Here is a 26,840-nt window from a genome sequence, read left to right as displayed (position 1 = left end):
GATGGATGATACAAACTGTATGAAGGGGGCTGAGGACACCTCTTGAGGTCCAACCAGAGTGGATGAGACTCGGGCTGGGTCGGACAGCGAGGAGGAAGAGAAAGGAAGAAAGAAGAACATTTGATCTGTCACCTCAACTTTGAAGATGTGTATGTGTGTGTACCAAAACCGTGAGAGGAGCCCAGAGTTTGAAAGATCTGGATGTTCCTGCCGCTATGAAAGGTGAAGAAGGAGAATAGAGAGCCCTTACTCCCGAACCTGGGGAAACCTTGGAGCATGTGACGTGGGAACATGAAGGTTAGTTAATTATTAAGTGGGAAGGCTCCCAGGTGTGGAGCTGAACACCAGAAACGGAGGAAACAAGTGCCGTGGGCTCTAAGATTGGCGTCTGCGAACGTCAGCCCAGTGAGTCTGTTAGACAAAGAACCCCTGTTTTGTTTTGTTTTGTTTTCAGATTTTCTTTCTGCCAGTCTGAACTACATAAGATCTGAGAGGGGTGCCAGGCTGGCTCCATCGGTTAAGCGTCAGACTCTTGATTTCGGCTCAGGTCATGATCTCAGGGTCATGAGATGGAGCCCCGGGTTGGGCTCTGCACTGGGCATGAAGCCTACTTCATATTCTCTCTCTCTCCATCTCCCCCCTTCCCTACCCTCCACACCCACCTATGCATTTGCTGTTTCTCAAAAAAAAAAAAAAAGTGAAAAACTGTTTCTAGAGCTGTTTGTGCTTGAAATGGAATGGGAGGAGGCCTTATACCATCTTACTTGTGAAGTACGTGGTGTTTCTTACTGCAAGCGCACAGTAATCCACCACTCACATCTCTGCTTACCCGTCCACCTTCCTTGCTTTCTTCCTTCTTAAGAAAACCGGCTCACCTGTATGTGGCCTACACACTTCCATCTTAATACATAAATGGGATTAAAAGTATGAAATCAGAAATCAGAATCTTTGTGGGGGCGCTCCTGGGTGGCTCATTCGGTTAAGGGTCTGCTTTCGGCTCAGGTCATGATCTCAGGGTCCTGCGATCTAGCCCCGCATTGGGCTCCCTGCTCAGTGGGGAGTCTGCTTCTCCCTCTGCCCCTTCCCCTGCTTGTGCTCACTTGTGCTTTCTCTCTCTCTCTCTCTCTCTCTCAAATAAATAAATCTTTTTTTTTTTTTTTAAAGAATCTTTTTTTTTTTTTTTGGATCTGTAAGAGGCCTTGTAAATTTTGCTGGTTTACTCTGTCATTTTATGGATGGAGAGACAGTCTTAGAGAAACTAATAATAATAATAGCTAATATTTATTTCACTCTAAATATATACCAGCTATTCTGATCATTTTTTTTTTTATGGATGATCTCATTTGATCCTCACATGACTCCATGAGGTAGGTTCTAGTAAAATCCTCGTTTTATAGACAAGGAATCCAGCTCTCTAGGGAGGTGAAGTCGGTGGCATGAGGTCACATACCGGCCAAGTGGTGAGGCCAGGACTGGAAAGCAGTCATTCTGACTGCTGATGGTACCTGCCTCCCGCGGCTACCCAGTTTGTCCAAGAGCACAAGAGGGCACATCATGCAGTGGCAAGAGAACCATCTAGAGCCAGACTTTGCCCCTTGAGAGCACTCCACTCTCTGGATGTTGCTGTGGGGGACCACAGCTGGCGCCCTCCCAAGCAGTGATGATCCAGGGCTCATCCCTCTTGCCTGGTTGCTGCCCTTACAGCTTGCGATCCTCTTGCACACTTCAGGGACTCCCCCTCCTCTCCTCTTTCTTCTCAACATCACTACCTATCATCTGGTTCATTCCTAGGGTTTCCTTTGCTCCAAAACTGGCGGTGTAGTGGCCATTTTTCCAGCTCCCTTCTTAGATATTTTTTGGGACACAAACACCCGGACACTGTTGTTTCATGCACGCATTTCATTTCATTCATTCAACACATAATAATATATGCCTCCTATGCTATCGAGGTCAAGTGCTAATCACTACAGGTGGGCAGCCAAAAAGTAACTTGGGAGCTCCAGAGGATAGGAAGGAGCTACAATGAATCCTGTATCTCCAGGACCTAGTAATGTACCCAGCACACAGTAATCTCTTAATAAATGTTTGTTTAAAAAAGTATGTGTTTGTAGAAATCTCTTCAAATTGATAGCGTACCTTCAAAAATGGGAATTGGCCTAGATATCCTCTTGATGCTTCCTCTTCCCGGTCTCCTTTCTTAAATGACCTGTGAAACACACCGGACCCTCCTCTTCATTCATTCCTTCAGGTAGACCCGGTGTATCCTGGTTTCCCTTGGTCCTCCAAGTGAGGCCACACTGACATCTGCTGGAGCACAGGAGACCTTCAATCTGGCATCTTGGAGCTTAGTGAGAGAAAGTGGGCTCACAGCAAGGACCAAGGAGAGGCAAGGAGCCCTCCTTCTTATAGAGGGAGAGACATTTAAGGTCGCAGACCCACCATAAAAGGAATCAAGACAAAATCCCTGTGATTCCAGACTTCTAGAAAGAATTTCTCAATGATTGAGAAATTGAATGTCTTTTATATGCCACGCACATGCTAAGTGTTTGATGTCCGTTATTAAGTGTTGGATTGACTTTATGCACATTGTCCCAAGTAACGGCTCTACGGACGGTCCATCTCACAATCAGCTCCATTCAACTTTTGATCTTCTACCTTCCTTCCACAACCTCCACCACGCGGAAGAACTAGGTTATAAGGCCAGGACTGGACTCTGTACTCATGCACGTGCGCACACACACACACGCACACACACAGGCACACACACACATTTGAAGGACAAGAAGTCTGCATTTGAATGCGGTCTGTAAGAGCTGCTGCTGTCTTTTAATTCCTGAGAAATTCTTCATTCTTAGATGTGTTGTGCTTTTCTCATGCGAATTAGAGGTCAAGAAAAGTGGTTCAAGTTTTTCTTTAGAAATATGAACCTGTCATCCCGCTTTTGAAGGCTACCTCGGTATCCTAGCTAAGTTACTGACGATGGCAGAGTTTTATTAGGAGAGAAAGTGGCTGTTAACAGTCCAAGATCATTAGTGCCCAGAACGAGAAAAGCTCAACAGCTATGCATTTTCAGGGTTGCTTAACACAATGCATACAACTGTGAGGGGGCTTCCTGACTTCAGCTCCCAGCCCCGTAAAGCAGCAGCACAATGCACACATCCCCCTTCAGCCATGTTCAACCACGGGATGAAGTACCTCTTTCTTACTCTTTGGAAATGCCTTCTGTTCCCATCAACCAGATTGTGGATGCTTTTGGATGATGTCAACCTCTTAATATGAAAAAGAGCAAGTCCAGAAACAAAGCACGCATTGGTTGTTTGGCAAGTCTGGTGGGGTCAGACAACTGGAGGGTTCTATGCGGGCTGAGACCACCCCTTGCGTGAACAGAGACTGGCTCTCATTTGACAATTGGAATCTTCCCCTGGTATCTCAAAGAGAATTCTGTAAAGAATAAAAATAGTGCACATACAGCTTCTCACTTAATACTCTCCTTTCTTGGTGACAACTTCCTTTGCAGTTAGTGTCTAGACCCTGAATTCAAGTAAAGCTTCCCTTTTTAAAAATTTCTGCTGACCGTGAGTTAAGAGTGCAAGGCATTTCCTTTTAATCCTCCTGGCCTTTTGTTCCCTTAACCACCAACGGACTTTCCCTCTCTCCTAGTCTTTTCTTCCCCATTTTGACTTAAAACCTGTTAATTCTCCTTATCAGGTTCTAGCAGCCTCTGCTAGCACGTACTGAATGTGGAACTCTATCTATGGGAGACCTGGCGGGGGTGGGGCAGGCATAAACATGAGAGTGGGTGCAAAGCCCACTGGATGGAAGAAGCACTAGAGAATCTACGTGGAGAGGTTCTGTCTGTTGGTGGGTCCACGTAGGATGACACACAGGAGTAGAGCGAACAATCAGCACCTAGGCAACAGAAAGATCTATTGCTGTTATAGGATCTGAAATAGGGGATAGAGCCGAGAGTCATCATCTAGACAAAGCAAAAATGCATTAGGAGGGAGGGAAAACTAAAGCAAGAAAGAGCGTTCTAGATCTTTTGTCATGAGCAACATCTTCCACCTTTTCCTTCTAGTCTGTATCAGCCAGGTGATGTCTTTGTGAATCAACCCCAGTTCAACGAAATCAGAGAATTCAAGTAGACTTCTCTTAATGCCCTTATAATTGTCCTCTTCATATTAACTGTATTTATGCAGTTGTCTTGTCTTAACATTGAAGACCCTAGTCCACTCATCTCCATGTGCTCCACAATCTCTAGCATGTGACTCCATAACGAAATGACTCATCTTCAGACATATGCATTAGAGATGGTACCAGGGCACTATTTTAACATCCTAACTTAGGCAGTTGCCCTGGGGAATGTAAAAGACACACAGAAATGGAATGAATAATTACCAGCACCAGGCATTACCACCACATTTCAGCCAGCTATTTCTACACCAGCCATTTGGAACCTCATAAAGTTGTTGTGAGCATTAAATGAGGTAACCCCTGTGAAGAGCTTATAATATGCGTGTCATTTAAGTGCTTAACATCATTATACTTATTATATAAATAATATCATCATGCAGTTTCATTTTCAGCACACACCAGTTAGGAACTGTGACTGTGGTAGACTGACTAGATGCTTACTTGCCAATCCTGCTTCCTCTTCCTGAGAAGTCTACATTTTCCAGCTCACCTTGCATTTGGGTAGGACAGCATGACTCAGTTCTGGCCAACGGGATGTGGGTAGAAGTTATATACACCACTTCTGGGGCTGGCTATAAAAATATCCTGTGAAATCTTACACTCCCTCTCTCTCTCTTCCATGGGTCCAGAAGAGAAGGATTCTGGTATAGAGGAGCCACACAATGGAAAGAGCCTGGATCCCTGAGTTGTCTGTGAAAGAAAGCATCCTGACTCAGATCAGGCTACGATGTGAGCAGGAAACAAATTCGTATTGTTGAAGATGCTGAGATTTGGGGGTTTGTTATTGTAGCATAAATGACCTTACTCTAATACAGTGGTATTGGAGAAAAGGAAAACTAATATGTTTTAAATTAGTTATTTGAGAACAAATAACTAATTACCAAATAAAGCAGAAAAACAGATTCACACATGAAATAGATCTGTGAGGAGTTTTTGGAAAGCTATAACATGTCATTCTGCTAGGGGGTAAGGCCCGGGTTGGCACACTGACAATAATGGCAGAGCTGGGATGTGAATCAGGTGTGTCTGACTAGGACCAGTACCTTTTTATTTTTTAACTGCATCCTTCATCAGTTTGAAGTGCTTCCTGCAAGTTAATGATAAGGTACCAGATCTCAGTGGTAGATTGAACCAAACTGGAATGAATGATGTATCAGCCAAAGCCTTTGATAGGTAGTAGAAAGGATGGTGGAAAAAGAAAGAACCAAAATGTAAAGCTAAAGAAACACTGCTGAAAGTTTGGAATAGTGGGATGTGCCATGAGCAGGAAAAATGTGGCACAAAACCAGAAGCCAAGAGAAGGGAATGGGGCAGAAGTGTAGAGTGATGAAATCAGGAAGAAAGGCTCAGGCTGGAGCCTGAATCAAGCTGGAGGGTGTTGGAAACTGGCTTTGATGTGATGTCGGCAAAAGGAACAGCCCCGATGGACAGGACCCAGCAGGATGGACTTGAGGCAAGGGAAGGGGTACAACAGGAACCCTCCCCCAGATCTCCTACAAATACCAGCCCAAACTGGGCCGATGACTATGGAATATGGAGAAGCACAATATATAAAGACTAGCCCATTATCACTTAGGGTCATGCTGGTCTTTGGTGGTGAAGTGTGGAGTAAAGGGACCCACAATCAGTGTTGGGTATGCTTGGAAGAGCACAAGGTGTCAATTCCACAGAACAAATAGACACCAAGAAGCAGATAGAGAATCGAGTATCTGCCAAAGAATTCAAGCAAGTGGAAATGATCAGAGTTAGGAGTTGTACTGTGAAAAGTTTTCCTGATTAGTTTAGAAAAGCGTGATAGATCGGTCAGGATGTTTTTTTTTGGTTGCAAGTGACAGAAAACCAGCTTAAACTAAGTTACGGGAGAAAAAAAGACTTTATTGCTTTATTTAAACACGTTGCAGTAGGAACAATGATGATATGATTTATAGTTCACCTGGGACACTTCTAGAATGTAAGAGGGAGGTATTAATGATTAAGCTGGGGCAACAGGTGTAAACTGGAACTGCTTAGGCAAACTGGGAACTGGCATAACTCAGCGAGTGTTAGGAAATCAAAGTGAGTAAAACCTAAAAAGCTGCCAGGGATCTCACTCTGTGTAGCTGTTACTTTTCTCTACTTTCTCCTTCTCTTGTGTGGGTTTTATTCACATAAGCTTATGTCACAGTGGGGACAGCTGCCAGGCTCAAATTCTTACAGCTTACCAATCAGCGAGGAAAGGATGCTTTTCCATTGGCTTCAGTATGAAATGTCCTGCCCCAGAGCTCCAAGTCATCTGGCCTGTGTCACATGACCAACCCTGGACCAATTTTAGTGAACAAAAGGATGGATTCCAACTATTGGTTCACCTTGCGTCCTATGCTCTTCCTGTGTCGAAAACATAGGACCACTATGAACCAACAGTCCCAATAGCTTGAAGAGCATTTTTTCCAAAGAGAACACCTCTTTTTGGAGACAAACTGTACATACCCACTGTGATGGCCTTTTATAGAGTGCTTGTTGCCGAATCCACTGGCAGTATGAAAACACAAAACACAGCTGTTAGATAAAACACATGCTATATAAAACACAGCTGGAGGACGCTGCAACTATCTGGGAAGAGTGTTAAATCACGAACTCTGCAACCCTGGAATCTGCTGGATTGCTCTATGCCTTTATAATCTAGTGTCTAATAGTCCATCGGTGACATGTAAGGCCCCAGGACTCAAGGTTCCTATGAGCCTCTAGCACCTCTCAAGTGAAGTGAGCCTACTCCAAAAAGCCATTGACAGAGCCCTTAAGGTCGCTGAGCAACTCAAGTTTAAAATGGGGATTGAGGGAACCGAAAGGAAAATGAGGATTCCATAGAAAAGGGGGAGAAGGAAAATGTTAGGGGTGGACATCCCTTCCATCCCAGCTTGTCCAACCTCCCAGTTCTGCTGCTGCTGGCTCCTGCTTCAGCCCCATTGTTGGAAGGCACAGCCATTTACGATGAAACTTGGAACAGAGAGACATCACCTTCTACCCACTTTGCAGGGGATCTCTTGGTGGCTAAAGCTCACCAGCAGTCCTCTTGTCCCCAGCCCAGCCCTTCCCAGGGAGAAAAAAGTGGATAAATGTGTGGAAGGCTGACTGGGTGACTGTGGGCTCCCATCCAAAGAAGCAATTCAGCCAAAGGACAGGGTAGAGAGTTGGTCCAGAGGAATTCGATTTCACAATGGGCCCCTTGCCGCTGAAGAGAGCACAGTGTTTACTGGAGAGAGCTCTTCAACCTCAAAGTTGTGCCTTCCAGAAAACTGCAGCTTTTACTCTAATAAATAACCAACCAGCTCAAGCCAAGCCCTGTTGGAGTGGGTAGGACTGTCCTTACCACAGTGCTGATCAGCAGGAATGTCACCTGTAAGCCCTGCCCTTTGGAAACAGCCAGCGAGGTTGAACATGCTGGAAGCTGTAACCATTCTTTTTTTTTTTTTTTTTAAGATTTTATTTATTTATTTGACAGAGAGACAGCCAGCGAGAGAGGGAACACAAGCAGGGGGAGTGGGAGAGGAAGAAGCAGGCTCCCAGCAGAGGAGCCTGATGTGGGCTCGACTCCATACCGCCTGAGCCGAAGACAGACGCTTAACGACTGAGCCACCCAGGCGCCCCAGCTGTAACCATTCTTCGGAACCCACATAATAAATGGGAGATTCCACAACAGGCTATTCATAGGTAAATCCTCTCTTGCTGGGCTGCAAGTATCTGGGCAACGCACAGGAAATTCTTCTTAGAACTAAGCACTATGTGAATAAACAAACTGCTCTAGCATCTGGTCCAGGATAAGTAGCTAATGAAACGTGTCATAGTTCACCTTGGCTCAGTTCAGGAACATGAAGCAAATTACTGGAAGTCGATATGATCATTGCAGCGCTGGTCTTTGGTCAGTGTGCATACTGCCTGTCCCATTCCGTTAATTTCTTTCAAGTATTTCTTCTCTCTTCTCTCATTGTCCAAAACAGAGTGTTTCCTTTTTAACTTTTTATTCAAGTATGTAGTGGTTGCTGCGGTCCTGTTCCAGACTGAGTGCTATTTATCTGCCTGGCTGCTGCCTTGGCTGGGCCTCCTCCCGTCCAAGCCCTCTGCCCTGCATTACTCACAATAGCCAAGGTACAAAAACAACCTAAGTGCCTTCCGCTGGATGAATGGATCAAGAAAATAGGGTATCTATATACCATGGAATATTATTCATCCTGTCATTTGTGACAACGTGAGTGAACCTGGAGGATGTTATGCTAAGGAAAGTAAGTCGGACCAAGAGAGACAAGTAGTGCATGGTATCACTTACATATGCAATCTAAAAAAGAAAGTTGAACTTCTAGAAACAGGGAGTGGAAAAATGGTTATCAGGGGCTGGGGATGGGATAATAGGGAGAGATTGGTCAAGGGTACAGATTTTCAGCTCTAAGATGACTACAGTCTGAGTATCTAATATATAACACAATGACTCTAACTGAAATTTGCTACAAGAGTAGAAACTTAAATATTCTCACCGTAAAGGGGGTGGGGAGGTAAGAAAAAAAGGGAGAGAGAGAGAGAGAGAGAGAGTTGCCTCATCCTAGGTCATGCCCCCTTCCCCCAGGGACAGTCCATGTCTTTGATGAAAGAATGAACTTGCTAAACAGAAGACACACAAACACCAAAAAGGACACTTCTTACAAGAGAATATGTGCTCAGTTTCGGCATAAAAGGCCTGACCTCTCACTCCAACTTGGGGTGACTCTGAAGGGTCATGAGATTCCTGAGCTCCCTGCTGGACCTTGTTTACACTGCTTCCCTGTCATTGGCTCCCTCTGCTCCTTCATGCCTTGACTCTCACATACTGTTCATGAAAGCACCCACCCCAAAAACTTACTCTATATAAATCTTCATCTTGGAGTCTGCTTCCGGATAATCTGACTCCTGATAACATATAACATAAACACACAAAAGTGCAGTGGTCATAATTGCACAGCTTCATGAATACTTACAAAGAGAACACACCCATATAACCAGCACCCAAATCAAGAGACATCCCACATGCTCTCTTCCCATCACTAAAGGTAACCATTATCACTTCTAACAGCATAACATTTGTTTAGTCTGTTTCAGTGCTTTGCCTGAATGCTGGCATAAGCAATATACTCCTTTCACGTCTGGTGTCTACTGTTCAACATTTTGTGTGATTCGTTCATGCTGTTGCATAAGGTTGTATGTAATTCGTTCCCAGTGGTTTTCTATTGTGAGATTATAGTGCAGTTTATTTTTCTACTCTTTGGCTTATGGGCATTTGGATAGTTCCAGTTTGAGGCAATTAAGAATAGTACCCAAATGAACATTCTAGAATATGTCTTTGGAGGAGCATAAACAGTCATTGCTGTAGGGGATTGCATATATTTAGTTTTAGTGGATTCAATATTCCAAAGTGGTTGTACCAAGGTATATTGCCACTTGCAGTGCAGGAGCTTGAAGACCAACCTTGGTGTTTTCCATCCTTAGTCACTATGGTGAGTGTGTGATGGTAGTATATCGTGGTTTTAATTTGTATTTCCGTGGAGGCCAGTAAAGCATTTTCCTATGTTTTTTTGGCCATTTGGATATTCTCCTTTAAGAATGTCTTTTCAAGTCTTTGCCTATTTTCTGTTGGGTCATGGAGATAACTCTCTCTTTACTGTTGACTGTTGGGAGACCCTTACAGAGACCATCTTTGGTAGAGAGGGAAGGAGGAATGGTGTTTTGTTCAAGGACAAAGTAAGAGACAGATGAATAAAGCATGCAAGGGAGTATGTAAGAGATGATAAACATGGGCTGCAAAGCTCCTGGGAATGAGATTCATCCATGGCAACAAAGCCATAGACTCGTGTGGAGAAGAGTAAACCGGGGGGGGGGGGGGTCAAGGAAGCCATGGACACAGATGGGGTCCAGCTGTTGGATGCAGGAAAGCCAAAGTGGTGGCTTGAATGGGTGCCAGCAAGAACCACAAGAATCCACTCAATTGATAGATGAGAAATATTATGTATGATTGCCAGAAAAGTCAGAAAAGGCTGTGTTTCCAGAAAGAGGTTAGGATGAAACATAATGGTTATTGTTATTGTCAGTCTTGTGTGTCCAGGCACAATCTCAAGATCATCAAGTGGCTAGCATGGATTTAGAGCAGAAGAGGGGAGGCACACTTTTTTCAGGTTCACCCAATAACCACAAGTGAGAAAGAACAAGGACAGAGTGACCTAGAACACAAAAAAATATCATTACCTAAGTAACTCTGCTTCCGGGGAGCAGCCCACAACCTCAAATAGCAGGAGGGGACGGAAGTCAGATCTATTGTGACTTTGCCATCTCTTCCTGTGCGTCTCTGGAATCAACCCCCCCCCCCCAACACCCCAGCTCCAGCACTAGACCTGTCCTTTCCCTTACTGCAGGCTATTTTGAGGCCACTCTACATCCTGCCTTTTTGTGAATTTGATCTATAAGGGGGTCATTGTGCTGGCTCTTGAGTGTCCAGGGCTGACTGTAAAAACTGGGACCCTGTTTTACCCTTTTACCCTGTCTGAAGACATGTGCCTTGAAGATCTTATTGTTTTGTTAAGAATAGGCTCTTTTTTTTTTTAATTGTTGTTATATTAGTCACCATACAGTTCTTCATTAGTTTTTGATGTAGTGTTCCATGATTCATTATTTGTGTATAACTTCCAGTGCTCATTGCAGTGTGTGCCCTCCTTAATACCCATTCCCGGGCTAGCCCATCCCCCCCCATCCCCTCCAAAACCCTCAAAAAATGGGCAGAGGACATGAACAGACACTTCTCCAAAGAAGACATACAAATGGCGAACAGACACATGAAAAAATGTTAAACATCATTAGCCATCAGGGAAATTCAAATCAAAACCACATTGAGATACCACCTCATACCAGTTAGAATGGCCAAAATTAACAAGGCAGGAAACAACAGATGTTGAGAGAATGTGGAGAAAGGGGAACCCTCTTACACTGTTGGTGGGAAAGCAAGCTGGTGCGGCCACTTTGGAAAACAGTATGGAGGTTCCTCAAAAAGTTAAAAATAGGGCTACCCCATGACCCAGCAATTGCACTACTGGGCGTTTACCCCTGAGATACAGATGTAGTGAAAAAAAGGGGCACATGCACCCCAATGTTAGTAGCAGCAATGTCCACAATAGCCAAGCATATGCTCTCTTGAGGCAATCTTTATTTTAGAGACGGGGCAAAGCTGGAGAAAGGAGATTCTTTCTACCAACTTAGTCTACCCTATTGATCCTGTAGGAATCTTGTTTCTATCGTTAGTAGATAGGGAATGCAGAAAAAAATACTCTCATTTCTTTAATTCGGTGACGTTTTTATTGTGCACCTGCTATGTGTTTGGTGATACACACCCTGGAGACAGAGGAGAAAACAAGACAGACACAGGGCCTTCATGGAGTGCTTACTCCAGTCTGTCAGATAGACATGAAGCAGATAATGCCAATAAAGTATAAGACTAGGAAGCCCCGATGCCTTTTCTTAGAGAGATTAACCTTCTTTTACGTTTTAGCTGTCTACTGGGAAGTAATTGAAAAATTGTGCAATAGTCATTTTCAACGGGGCTGCTTTCGCCCCCAGGGGACATTTAGCAATGTCTGAGAACATATTTGGTTAACCCGACTGGGTGCTCCTCATATCTAGTGTGTAGAGACCAGGGATGCTTCTAAACACCCTACACTATACAGGACAACCCTCTACAACAAAGAACTATCCAGCCCCAAATGTCAATAATGCCAAGGTTTAGAAACTGATTCATACTGTCTGGCTAATACTTCAGTATCTTTCCTAAGCCTCCTACCGTGCCTAGGGCAACCTCCCATAACAAAGAATTATCTGGCCCCAAATTTCAATAGTGCCACAGTTGAGAAATAGTGCTATTTCTGCTCCAAATTCTGGCTCTTTCTAAGCCCAGGAGTGGCTTTCTTCTACTTTTTTTTTATGGTATTGTACCTACTACAAATGAATTATTAGCATTTATTATGAGCCAGGCATCGTGCTAACGACTAAACACTTGTGCTAAGAACTTTACATTATCTCATTTACTCATCAGGAAAATATGAGATAAGTAAGATTATTCTCATTTTATAAATAAGGAAACAGAGGTTCAAAGAGATCAAATGGTGTCCTCAAGGTCACGCAGCTCATAAGTGGCAGAGCTAGCACTGAAACCAGGTTTACAAAGGCTAAGCCCTTAACCACCACATTCTACCCGTCTCTTGTGATGTCATTACTCTGCAGTTTTATGACGTTTTGTAGTTTTCAAGGCACTTGTACCAGATTTTCCCTAAAGCATGGGCTTATGGTAAAGTGCTGGCTTGAAGTCTTATGCTGTTTGAATCCTAGTCCTCACTTACTCTGTGACCTCAGATAAATGACTTGACCCCTTTTGGCTTCAGTATTCTCATCTTGAAAAAGTGTGCATTGAACTAGTTGATTTCTTTGCCCCTTACAGTTCGAAACTTTTTTTTGCTAATAAATGATATAAGGTCAAACTACCCTCTATTTCATTGGCTATCAAATGTCTTATTCATAACATACAGCAAGAGATTCATTTTGCAAAATGGCTCAGTGCGTGCGCGCGCACACACACGCACATGTAACTGAAATATAAGTTTTATGGAGCACACTGAAGTGGTTAGATCCAATAGGTTATACCACAGAAATGAAAAATCTCCAAATAAGGCAACAAAGATTTTGTCCCGGCTTATGTTATGTGCATCGAGAGGCAGCTGGGGTTCCAGCTCCACTTTGTCCTCATCCCAGGACTCAGGCTGATGGAGCAGCCTCCTTCCCAAAGGTTGCCGGTCTCAGTAGCAGAGGGAAAGAGAACATGGCAGCTCCCACACCAGCACTCCAAATTTCCACCTGGAGAGGCACATATCACTTCTGATCACATTTCTTTGGCCAAGTCTCCTGGCCATACGCAGGGGGTGGGGAATTGTAATTCCACATGTGCCTGGGAAAGTACCAAAAATATCTGCTGAACAGCATGAATGCCCACCACAAAATGTACTGTGATGATCAACTTTATGTGTCAACTTGGCTGGGCCATGGGGCTTGGATATTTGGTCAAACACTATTCTGGATGTTTCTGTGAGGGTGTTTTTGGATGAGATTTACATTTAAATTAGTGGACCTTAAGTAAAGTAGGTTGCCATCCGTAATGTAGATGGTCCTCATCCAATGAGTTGAAGGTTTGAGTAGAACCAAATAGTGACCATCCCTTGAACAAGAGGGGATTCTGCCAAGAGACAGCCTTTGGATCTGAAATGCAACATTGGCTCTTCCTGAGTCTCTAGGCTGCTGACCCATTCTGCAGATTTTGGACTTGCTAACCTCCATATAAGCTGATTCCTTAAAATAATTCTCTTTATACATATATATTATATATATATATATAGAATATGTATTATATATATTCTCTATATATCATATATACTATACATAATATATTAATATATGAATTCTACATATATACTATATATTCTGATACAAGTGTAGATCTTATATCTTATATATCTTTAAAATAACCATATATTCTATATCTACTAATTATTATATTATATTATATTATATTATATTATATTATATTATATTATATCTACATCCTTGTTCACTGTTACTCTGGAGACCCCTGACTAATATATATACCCATACTATGTTGGATGTGTTCTGTTGTTCTATTTTTCAATTTAATCGAGTTCTATCCTATCTGACCCTATTCTATTTCATTTTTTAAAAATGCTAGTTACTATCCAATAAATCTATTTCAAACTTGATGACAGTCATAAACTTAAAAAAGACTGGTTTATAGCTAATTAAAAGTGAAAAAGTTAGGAGAAGGCCCTAATTTTAGCCAGAGATTCTTTTACTGGTTTTATACAAGAAACGTTATAATATATGTTCTGCTCAAAGGGAAGAGAAAACCAAACAGAACACTGCTTTGTTTAGCACAATCAACAAGGCTCTCTTCTCATCAAAGGAATCAGACTCTAATCACGTTCACTGAAACGGCAGGAGCAGATTATTGATCCGGAAGAACAGGTGCCAACCCCAGGTGATTGAACCGAGCACAGGTCCAGAGTCAGGATGCAATATTTAGCCAACATAGAAATGCCATCCTTAGGATAATGGGTGTTATGGCTTGAATTATTAGGAAATCCCCAGTGCCTCAAAATTTATGAAACAATAATAGAATCCATGGGGACAGACTGAAACCACACTCTAGAATGAGAATTATTTATACCTAACTACACAATTAACATTCCATAATTTTACAGCTCAAAATCCAGTTATTGAACAATGGTCTTCCACCAGAGGATACCAATTACTCCTCACCAAGGAACTGCTGAAAATCATTAGTTTGAGTAAGTCTGTTCCAACAAATTCTATTGTCATTTTATAAAGTCCCGAGTTAAATTCAGTAGGAATTATTATAAATAGCTGCATGGAATGGACAGACTTTATCTATTGAAAGTAGATATATTCAGGTACAAAATGGGTTAAACCACGTTTTGTGGGGTCAATGCATATACAGGCCATGCTGGCTGCTTCCTGCACAACGGGAGTCACATTGACACAAACTTCGAGGGTTGGTGCCTCCTGGAGTTGTGCAACATGGTGGCGTTGGCCAGGTAAGCCATCTCCCATACAGACTGTGCCTTGTAGGGCATTTTCCCTTTGGCTCTACCAGGTAAGCAAAGCTCTTAGCACTAAGTGATGGATTCAAAAATATTGCTTGATTCTATCTCCATATGAAAGAAAATGAGGCTTTGGGAAGTCGTAACGGGGAGCGCCACCAAAGTGTCACAGCTGAAAAGAGACAGAGGCGTTACATAATTATGCCAGTGCTCTTCTGTCTGCTCCTCGAAGATATTTCACTCCTGATTGAAGAGCAAAAAACAAAAAACAACAACAACAAAAAACAAATGGCAATCTTTGAGATAATACAATAACTGGAATTCTTAAACTAGGAATATATGGCTGAGCATAGGTATATAGAGATAGAAGAAGTGTCTAAACTCCCAGTGAATGAAACAAACAGGTCAGTTTCCGGGAACTTGACCTAACTTACAATGCACGTGAGCACGGGAAATAAAACCGGTGTCGTCAAGAGCTCCTGCTCGATATGAAGAAACATGGAAGCAAGAAAAGGAGTCCTAAAATCTGGAAGCTTCTCCTACCCAGCCTGAAGCTTGGAGTTGTCTTTGCACTTACAGCTTCCACACTGAGTCAGGAGATACCTACAGGCTGGGGTCTGCCTGCTGCCTTGTTGTTAACCAAGGAGAAATCAGAGTCAAGAGTCACACTGTTGAAAAACTGTGAAAAGAAGCAAGTAATTTGTCTTGCCTATTAGAAAAGTGAGAAACATCGAGAAGGTTAAAGGAGCCTCCCCTGTTCTGTTCAATGCACCCTTCATGCAGTTGGGAGGGGAAAGAACGGTGTAGAAGGAGAGAGGGACAGGCAGCCCCGGAGTGGAGCCGAGTCTGTGTGCTGCTGTGTGTGGATTCTGCGTTTGTGAGGGAAGATGCATGACCGTGAGGAGAGATGCTCTTTCTGCAGTGAGGAGAGACGCTCAAATACCTGAATGACAGGTGGATAGTGGCCAGGTGTGGGGAGACGGACTAAGACAAGGTGAGCCGTGGGGCTGTGGTTGGTACAGAACGCGCTCTCCTCCCAAAGCCTTCAACCCCTGGTGCTGTTTGTTTTAACACAAAATAGAACAAATCCACTGCCCTAGAAAAACAACACCTCTGTAGACCCCGTGCTCCCCTCAACCCACATGCGTGTAGTCCCTGATCGAAGGGGTCAGAAGCTGGCAAGAGCTGTGCCTCCATGTTTTCTGAAGGTCACAATTCTGCCCGTTCAATGTTCCTTTCATGGGCCACTTCAGTCTCGCTCCAAGTACAGTCTCACTCAGGCAGTTCGCCCAAGGACCTGGTGATCATTCTTCCTGGAAACAAAGGTAGAGTGAATCATACCCAGTATATCCTGGTGTGGCTATTTAGTGGGTTAGGGTTTAGAATCAGCCAGTATAAATTAAAGATGATTTTGTACTGATCAGTACAATCTGGGTATAAAAATGTGTTGATTTCTGGAGTATTTCAACTTTGTCTCTTCTAGCAAGCAAAACCATTAAACCAATAATAAATAACAGGTAACATTTATTGTCTTCCTATGAGTCAGACACCGTAGACTCAGATTATCTCATTCTGAATCATTAAATGCTTGCAAGACCTCTCTAAGGTGGGTGTTGTTATTACCCTCATTTTTCAGGGGAGAATGGTGAGTTACAGGGAGATTAAGGGGCTTCCCCAAAGCCGCACCGTTAGTGGCAGAGATGGGATTTGAAGCCAGAGGGTGTGGTCAGGTCACCATCCAAAAATCCAAGTAAGTAACCAACATTAAATCTCTTGCCCCTCTTTGCACTCCACCAATTCTTTTGAATTTTTGCCAGACTAGTGGAGGGAGTCATCCCAGAGCCTTAGACCTGCAGCCATCCCACTCCCACTGCCTGGCACGAAGAGAGATTCACGAGGGGTGTTCTTTGCAGCCTCTTGAATTCTGTTTCTGATTGAAACACCATTATCTTTGTTGAAATTCCTCTGAACAATGGTGAGGGCCTCAGAGGCTAGCTGCATATTTATGGCCAGTTGGAATGTGTAAGACGAATGTTCAGGTTATGCACAGACCAACAATCAAGAATCCTATTAGCATGAAAGCTTGATGCATTCTAGGTGCATGAGTTAGGACTGATGTCTGATCCCCAGGGCTAACTCTCCCCAAACTGGGGAGACCAGTGGTTTCCTTTTGACCTCCCAGGCACCATGCCAGATACAGAAGGCAGGCCCCCTGAAGAGTAAAAGTGTTTGGGGGTAATACAGAAGCTTGGGACACTTGCTAGGGATTAACAAAGAGAGAAGTTTTCAAGTTCACTGCCATTCAAGTTGTTTTCTTTTTTTTTTTTTTTAAGATTTTATTTATTTATTCAACAGAGAGAGACAGCCAGCGAGAGAGGGAACACAAGCAGGGGGAGTGGGAGAGGAAGAAGCAGGCTCATAGCGGAAGAGCCTGATGTGGGACTTGATCCCGGAACGCCGGGATCACGCCCTGAGCTGAAGGCAGACGATTAACCGCTGTGCCACCCAGGCGCCCCTCAAGTTGTTTTCTGCTTCAACACCATAGACGTGGTCTAAGTTCCCTAGAGAAATAGGGAGATGAAGGGATTTTTTCATTAATCAAATAGCAAAGGAAAGCTGGGCTAACATGTACCCCGAGGAAAAGCAGGGAGCAAAGCTGTCTTGCTTATGACTTAATGAAGGAATTTGGCCCAAGTGGGAGGCCATTTTCATATCTTCAGCCTTTAACAGGCTGTAGCTGCGGTAATCTGTCATCTGCTTTGTCTCTGCCTGGCTGGGCCCAGGTTCCTCCTTACCTGTCTTAGTCTCACTAAGAGACTAAGTGGCTTTTTCTGGCCCTCTAAATCACCTGAGTTTGGGCCATGTCTTCTGCCTGGAGCTCTGGCTCTGCCCATCTACCATCAGGCTCTGCCTCAGAGCAATCTCACCCTTTGCCAGTGTGGGCATGTGGTAGGTCTGCAGGCTCCCTGCTCTGCTGCCTTCCAAGGTTTCCTGGAGCTTCAGGAACTCCTGGACCATTGGACAGGGAACTGCTTGGAGAAGCTCAAAGTCAAGTCTTCCCTCCACTAACCACCATGGACCACCAGACTTACTTGGACGTGGCTATTGCCAAGCCGGGCAGCCTGGGAAGTGGCAGTCCCTTTCCAGAGCCTTAACTGAGGAGGAGATAGAAATAACTCCTATTGGTTTTCTTCTCCAGGTTTTAGGCTTTATCCCCAAGAGGGGAAGTTGGACACAGCCTCAGAGCACTTCATCCTTCTATCTTTCTATTCACCTTCTCCATCCCACAGTCCCTTCTGTTAGAAGTGAGCTTTAGTCTTACTTTTCCTGACATTGTAGTCACCTTTAACCTGGAACAGCAAGCCTCATGTCCTGGTTGTCATGAGAAGAAAGGATGGCTTTTTTTTTTTAAAGATTTTATTTATTTGAGAGAGAGAGAGAGTGAGTGTGAGAGACAGGTCATGAGCAGGGGGGAGGGGTAGAGGGAGAAGCAGACTCCCCACTGAGCAGGGAGCCCGAGGTGAGACTCCATCCCAGGACCCTGAGATCATGACCCAAGCCAAAGGCAGAGGCTTAATCGACTGAGCCACCCAGGTGTCCAGAAAGGATGGCTTTTCTGTCCTATGAGGAAGTCTGTGAATTAGTCCACCAGGCCTAACCTTGATATAATAATGAGCTCTACCACTAAAAGCTACAGCAAACTCTCATTTTCTCTCCCCACAAAGATTTTACCGCCTTTATAAAGAGAACAAGCACATTATATCTACCACCCAAGGTTTAATAATAGCTTCTCCAAAGAAGTCCGAGCATGCAATAAAACAAGACTTGAGGGTGTAAGTAAAATGCACATCTTTAGCGTTCACAAGCCATATTTTAGAAACGATCACAGTTGAACCATTCCCTCAAGGTCTCTTTCTGTTGAAGATTAGCACAGACTTAAATTGGGAGCCTCTTTCTGCTCCGGAAGTTGATTCATGTTTTATTCAAACTGAGCTACTCATTACTCATTTTCAGGTGCCAGGCAGCTATGCCCTAATCTGTGTCCACAACCCATAGAGACCTTCTCCATGGATCTTTTGGTGAGAAGTCAACCATTTTCAGCACACAGCTGAAAGTGATCTTGAAGCCAGAAAGAACAACAATGCAGGGTTTGGAAAAACAGTCCACCCTTGAGAAACATAAGCAGTGGTCCTTGTTTTGCAACTCTTGACCTCTGTGATACAAAGAAATTTAAGGTGACTCACCTAATAACCTTTTTGGACTTCAGTTTCCTCATTCGATAAAATGCTCTCGACAGGCTCCATTCTCCAACTCAAAACACTCAGTCAGCAATTTTATAAAATGTTATGAAATGCTGCCCTCTTGTGTTTCTCAGGGCTCATCTAGTTTCAATTTTTAAAAATAAATTCTTAATTTTAAATGGATGAAAACGGCTTAAAAATTCTTAATTTGAAAATTGACCTGTTACGCTCAGCTCCCATTGTACCAAATATTACTGATACTTGGTTAAAAAAAATAATAAAGTCCCCTTCTAAATGTCAACCCCTTTCCGTTAAGGTGGTCATCCTTTCTTTCTTTCTTTTTCTAAGATTTATTTATTTATTAGAAATTGCGTGCGAGAGAGAGAGAGAGAGAGAGAGAGAGAATGCAAGCAGAGGAGGGCAGAGGGAGAGAGAGAAGCTCAAGCCGACTCCCCGCTGAGCACAGAGCCGCACTGGGGGCTCCATCTCAAGACCCTGAGATCATGGCCTGAGCTTTAACCAAGAGTGGGACGAGCTCAACCGACTGAATCACCCAGGCGCCCTTAGGCGTCTTAGGTCATCCTTTGATTTGGAATGAACTGGTCCAAACACAAATTCCAGTTTCTAGGAGCATTTAAGGAATTTAAAACGATCTCAGTTTTTCTCACTGAGGCGCAGTGTGAATCATAGTTTTTAAATGACTATTTTAATAGAAATATAATGTACATAAAGACAAATGCAGAAACCGTAAGTGCGTGGCTCAGTCAGTTATCAAAAATGAACCCAATTCTATAGCCAACACCTGAGGGAGGAGAATAATAATACCAGGGCCCCAGAAGTCTCCCCAGGCCCCCTTCATAATCACTACTCAATTCTTTCTCCCCAGAGCTAACCATTCTCTTGACTGCTGATACAGATTCGTGAGGCGAAGGCAAGGGGCAAGCATTCTGTATCTTGATCTGGGTTGGGTATGGTGGGGCAGGTCACATTTTTTATATTAAGCACAGAAAAATACATTGAGCTCCATACTTAAGAGTTATACATTTTGCTCCATGCAGATTACACTCAGTAATCTATCCTAGCTTTTCTAGTTGTTCTCAGTGGTAGAGCTGACCCCAGAAACCTTTCTTTTATGTTAACACCTTACGAAACCACAGCACAATGATCACAACCAAGAAATTATAATTGGTACTATGCTATTAACTAAAATGCAGACGTTATTCCAGTTTTCATCTGTTTTCAGCTATTGTCCTTTTTCTATTCCAGGATCCCACCCAGAATCCCGTTTATGTGTTATTTCTCCTTCATCTGTTTCAATTCCAACTGGAAGCAGAACTAAGAAAATGTGACCCCGTCCCCAGGTCTCATTCTCTCAAGGAGTGGCTGTGTCAGGTCAGACTCAGACTACTCACCTCCTGGAATGCAGTAAGTAATGCTGTCTCTATCTTGAGAGCTTAGACATTCAAGAGACATCTTTACTGCCTTGAAGGCTGGCTCAGCGGCCCTGATAGACTGCTAGCTGCACCTTGCTCCCCTGTACTGATTTCTCTGACACGTAGCAGGGTACGGTGGGCTTAGACATCATTGTTGGAGCTAGAAACACTCTGGTTATGTATGGCCGGGTAAATAGGATGGCAGGAAGGATGTACAGGTGTGGGTGAGAGAGAGAGAGAGAGAGGGAGAGAGAGAGGGAGAGAATGGTGCATGTAAAGCAGGGAAAAGGGTAAAGTAGGAAAAGCAGCAGCTTGGACAGAAAAAGACCCTGGTGAACACCTGCTATGTGTCAGGCACTTTGCACGCCCTATCTCATTTACCTTCACATTGACTCCATCTAGTTAGGTGTTCGGCTATCCATTTAGTAATGAGACATCTGAGAGAGGCTACATAATTTGCTAAGTGTCAGAACTTGGGATCGAAGGCATGTGTGCACAGATTCCCCATCATATACTGGCACCCCCGGGCGGCCATGAGAAGTACAGTATAACATGACATGACGGATATACACAGGAATAAGAAAAAGAGGTAGCTGATCTTCCTAGGAAGACTTACTATGCGTCACCCGATTTATCTTAGTTCCTTCTCATAACAATGCTGTCAATGAAAGGCTACCATTTTGCCTATTTAATAGGCAATGGAACTGGAGTTCAAAGGATGACGTTATTTCTCTAAGGTCACACAGTTATGTAGTAGAGCAGGAATTCAGATTAAGTCAGCTGATGGCTGAGTCACTTGCTCCCACATCCCAGGACAGCATCCAGCCCCGGAGAGGCCCTCATGGAAGTGCCAGGAGGGGTGGCATTTGGGGAGCAGTGTCGTCTGCGCAAGTAACAAGGAAAGCAGAGATTGACTACCAATGTCTTCGCTTTAACAAGCAGTTAAAGCAAAGTACTTAACTGCAAAAGGTTGAAAAGATCCTATCTGAATGAGGAGGTTATTAAAAATGTGGAAAACCACAGAACAAACTCTCTCCCCTTTTTGTAGTGAGGGTGCCCTATTGGGGAATATTGGCAAAAGACAATTTTGTATGGAAAATGAACCCATGAAAATTTAAGAGTTAGTATCAGAAAAAAAAATTGCTTGAAGCAGCTTATGTCCATGATATAGGTGTGTGTGTATATATATATAAATATATAAACCCCTTATTGGGTTGTGAAATACATGGAGGAGGTTGAAACCAGCATTGAAAAATGGAGCAATAGGATAGACTATAAATTATCTATTTGTACATAGTAAAAAGGGTGTATTGTTTCATGAGGCTTTTGTTTGTAAGTGTGTGTGTTAGAGTATATATGTGTGTAAGGGATTAGAATGTAAGTTTTCTCATTGTAGTGAAAAAGGTTTTCAAAATACTAAGATATTTGGTGACAGTATTGCATGGTTTATAAAACAAAACAAAGGAAACCATGTTTTTGGAGTCAGAGACATCAAGGTTCAAATAGTTGCCCAACTATAATTTTTGTGAGAACCTAAGTCTAGGCTGCTTGCTCACTTGCTGCTCTCCAATGGGAGAGCCTTGTTGAAAAGGTTTGGAGAGTCTCCTGTATTTTCATAAGGAAGCCCATCCCTCTTACTGCTTATAAAACATTGTGAAATGCATTTCTTGGGGGCTCTGCTCCAAACATACTTCTGAATATGATGGACTGGACCCCGCAGACCTTTGCACGTGCTTCTCACATATCATCCATCATGGCATCTTTCTCACTCTCTCCACACCTGGGAGAATCCAAAAATTGTTGAAGGGCCAAGGCTAACACTTGACTCAAAGAGTCGACATACCTTTGGTATAGGAAAGATTTATTATCAGAATAATTTCTTACCAGATGGTTTATACCTGAGACCTGACTCAGTGACCAAGCTTTAGGGAGATTCTTGGGAAGGAGAAGACCAGGAGGTCATCTAGTTATGGAGAAACAGAAAATGATTACACTCCAAAAGAATTTGAACTCCCTTTTGGCAAGTACCCTCCATTTTTCCAGGCTCCCAGCCCAAACATAGATTCACTCCGCCCCTTGCAGGTGTTTACATGACACAGTGGGAGTCATTTCATGGCAGAAGTGTGGGCTGGAGAAGACCTGGCTCAGTATCAGAACAGATACTCTGAGAGAGGGGAGGGGACTCAACTTCTTGATGTTTCCCTAACTCTCCCCTTTGCAACTAGATTCTTCTTCCCTAGAATTCAACTCCTGGAGTAGAGAACATCATTACATGTTTTCAAAGTCAGAAAACGTACACACGATTTTTAAAAAATCAAAATAACCTCTGTAAAAATCATAAAAGCAAAGCATAATTATTATCAAGAACATTAGCTATAGAGAGCCACAAAAAGAAAATTTATGTTATCTAGTATCTCATGACTCATGGAAAACCTTGGTTTGTACCTTGGTATATATTCTTCCAGATCTTCTTTACCCCTAGATGACACAGTTGTTTGTTTGTTTTCTGATTATCCTTGTCATTGAAACTTCACACAGAGCCATGATAATTCCTTAAGATAATTTCTACAAGTGCAATTACTGCATTTCCTAAGTCAAACAGTACACATAGTTTGAAGGTCTTCTGTTTCAGAAGCAGTTTTCATACACATTTCCAATCCCGTCTCTGCACTGTAACCTTCCATTGCAACCTGGACATATGTTGACATTCACAGCACTGTTGTTGTTCTGCTATGGTCCATAATATTCCCTTTTGCTGAGGAATTATTTGCTAAAATACAGTGTCTGGTTATTCCTGTGAAGGATATCAGAATATGCCACCCCCAAAGTATGCCTCTTTGGTGTGAGGATTATTTTGAACTAAAAGCTATTGAGAAGTAGATATAAGAAAAACTCTCTGTCTTCCCCCAGTTTGTCTAAAACAGGACATAACTTGATAAAGTTTCCTCCCCCCCACACATACATCTCTGTCTTTCAGGAAGGACAGATGTTAATCACCAGAGACAATTCTAGACCTCTATCAGCCTGAAGATGTCAGCAGAGGAATCTACCTAACAAATCTTGCTAAAACTAGCTCTTATCTACTATTAGTTTCCCATACATTTGCCTTGCCATGATTTGATGGCCCCAGAAGCTCGAAGTCCTTTTTCTTTGGCTTGCCAGCTCTAAAAATTTATTGTTCTTTTGTAAAGGTGCTGTGTAAGCCCAAGTTCAAACCACCCCTTTGAGTTCCTCATCACTGGGTAGTCCCATGTGTATGCACAATGTATATGTTAATAAATTTCTGTTTGTGTTTCTCTTCTTTTTTTTTTTTTTAAGATTTTATTTATTTATGTGACAGAGAGACAGCCAGCGAGAGAGGGAACACAGCAGGGGGAGCGGGAGAGGAAGAAGCAGGCTCACAGTGGAGGAGCCCGATGTGGGACTCGATCCCGACACGCCGGGATCACGCCCTGAGCCGAAGGCAGACGCTTTAACGACTGCGCTACCCAGGCGCCCCTGTGTTTCTCTTCTTAATTTGTCTATTGTTAGACTAATTGATAGAGCCCCAGCTGAAGAACCTAGGAAAAAGAATTTTTTCCTCCCCTAGACCTTCAAACACAAATATTTTTATCCACTCATTATATCATTAAAATGAGTTCAAAGGACAACCTTGATAAATCTTAGATATAAATACTGTGAACTGAAGTTCATGGGTACACGTGTTTAGAGTGTAAGTGTAACCAGGAAGCACAGAGGAGTTAGCTTTTTACCGCATGCGACGTGACCAATGGTGAAAGAGAGACGGGGGAGTTTGTCTTCCAAGAGGTATCCCTAAAAAGCAGTATAACAGAAAAGAGAGAGAGAGAGAGAGAAAGTTACAAGATAGGAGATGCGATTGATTTGCACATTAATACTTAACAAATTTTACATGACAAACCCAACTCATTATACTTGGAGGTTCACTGTCACTTCTGTCACTGGAACCTCTGGATCGGTCAGGGTGGATGAAGAAGTGAACATGCCCGTAAGAGCTGATTAAACAGGCTTCGTGATACCACCGTCTAGACAGACAGTGCCATTTTGCACGCGTGTCAGCAACATGTGAGAGTACTGGTGCCCCTACCGCTTTGCCAGCAGAATATATCATCATTCCAAGTAACTTTTACCACTCCGAGAAGTAAAAAATTAATTTGAATTTCATTTTGGTGAGGTTGAAGTTCTTTCTATAGTGTAGGGATGTTTTGTATCTTTTGGGGGAGCTATTTTCTGCTACATGGGTTTTGCCCACGGGTTTCGGTCACTTTTCATTTGATGTCTAAGAGTTCTGTACCTGGGGCGCCTGGGTGGCGCAGTCGTTAAGTGTCTGCCTTCGGCTCAGGGCGTGATCCTGGCGTTGTGGGATCGAGCCCCACATCAGGCTCCTCTGCTATGAGCCTGCTTCTTCCTCTCCCACTCCCCCTGCTTGTGTTCTCTCTCTCACTGGCTGTCTCTATCTCTGTCAAATAAATAAATAAAATCTTAAAAAAAAAAAAAAGAGTTCTGTACCTATTAGCGATGTGAGTTCTTAATCTGCAATAGATGCTGCAAATACCGTGTCTTCCATTTTGTAATTTGTCTTTCGACTTTGCTTATAGAGCTTTGTACCATGCAACTTCCTTTAATTTTGCTTTTGTTTTTATCTAGTTGAATTCATGATTCTTTCCTTTTATTTTATCTGAATTTTTAGACATATTTAGAAAGCATTTCCTTACAGGTTAAAAAAAATCTACCTACTTTTAGTTTTCTTTTAGTACTTGCGTGGCTTCTATTTAATAATTAGGTTCTTTCTTGTAATTAGGTTTCTCGTCCATTTGTTCTTTTCTGTATTCTCTCTGTGCGTAGGTGGAGTTAGGGATACAGTGCTATCTCTTTCTTTCTGAGGAGTTGTCTAGTTGTCCCAACATAACTTTGGTCCCAGCGCCTGGAGATGCCAACTTTATCATACATCACATTTCCATATGTACTTGTACTTCCTAGTCTGTTCCGTCGACTGATGTGTCTATTCACGAGCCAGTGCAACACTTTTGTACTTATAATAGCTTTCTGATATATTTGACTGTCTGGTAGAGATTTCTGCCTCCCTCATTCCTTAAATGGCTCCTCTTGTTCAGTGTTTCCCTGGCTATTTTTTTCAGGCTTATTTTTTCATGTGACTTTTCATAGGAACTTATCTCATTTTAAGATTAAATCTCTTTGTTTTTTTTTATGGAGGCTTTATGATTAACTTATGGAAATTTGACATCTTTATACTATTGAGGCATACTATTCAAGAACAAGGGATGTCTGTCCATTTGATGAAGTTCATAAGTCTTTTAAAAGTATTTTGACATTTTTCTCATGTAGATTTTGCACATTTCATGTAAGTTTCTTTCTAAATGTTTTCTCTTTTTTTATTGCTATTGTAATTGGAATTCCCTCTTCTATTATTTTTTTGTATATGAAGGACATTGATTTATATGTTAATTTTATATCTTGCTATCTTTCAGATTTTTAACATTGTAGGTGTTTTCATATTGATTCTCTAGAGGCACTGAGTTTTTAATTTTTTAAGGATTAGGATTTTCTTTTCTAAAGGCTCCCTTTTCAGGGCACCTGGATGGCTCAGTCAGTTAAGTGGCCTTCAGCTCAGGTCATGATCCCAGAGTCCATGATCCCAGAGTCTCTGGATTGAGCCCCAAGTCAGGGTCCCTGCTCAGTGGGGAGTCTGCTTCTCCCTCTCCCTCTGCCACTCCCCCTGCTCCTTCTCTCTCTCTCTCGCTCACTCTGTCAAATAAAGAAATAAAATATTTTTTTAAAAAAGAAAATAAATGATGAAATTGAGAATAAGAGCAAGAAAGATTATTAAAATGGCTAAGTAGATTTGACAAGAAAAGGGAGGCTTTATTCTTTTTATTTTTTTTAAAGATTTTATTTATTTATTTCAGAGAGAGAGCGAGAGTGCATGAGAGAGCGGGGAGGAGCAAAGGGTAAAGAACAAGCACACTCCCGATAAGCACAGAGCCTGGTGCCCCTTGGGGCTCGATCTCACCACCCTGAGATCATGATCTGAGCCAAAATCAAGAGTCAGACTCTTAACCAACTGAGCCACCGAGGCGCCCCCTCATCTTTTTATTTTCTTAAACATAACTTACTGTGTTCTTATTAATTTCACTGCCTAAAGTCTTTGCAGATCTGGTTCTATTGTCTGTTTGTTTCTTTTCTACTACCTGTTGCTCATGGTCTCTTATTTTCCTTATGTATCATGAGATTTTTTAAAATTACGCATTCATATTCTTTGGAACTTG

General features: G+C 42.7%; 1 protein-coding gene across 1 annotated transcript in view; it reads left to right on the top strand.

Moving 5' to 3' along the window:
- The first annotated feature begins 165 nt into the window (after nt 1–165).
- Nucleotides 166–26,840, top strand: part of COL14A1 (collagen type XIV alpha 1 chain) — a 245,740-nt gene continuing 219,065 nt past the window's right edge. The window contains exons 1-2 of the mRNA XM_045805730.2: nt 166–297; nt 20,369–20,527. The gene's annotated coding sequence lies outside the window, so the exon portion shown is untranslated. The remainder of the gene's footprint in view (nt 298–20,368; nt 20,528–26,840) is intronic.

The sequence above is a fragment of the Ursus americanus genome, chromosome 9, assembly GCF_024610735.1.
Source record: "Ursus americanus isolate L20-20 chromosome 9, mUrsAme1.1.p, whole genome shotgun sequence".
In the NCBI taxonomy this organism is placed as follows: Eukaryota; Metazoa; Chordata; class Mammalia; order Carnivora; family Ursidae; genus Ursus; species Ursus americanus.
The sequence above is the reverse complement of the archived record's forward strand: the minus strand, read 5'-3'. Positions and strand labels throughout refer to the sequence as shown.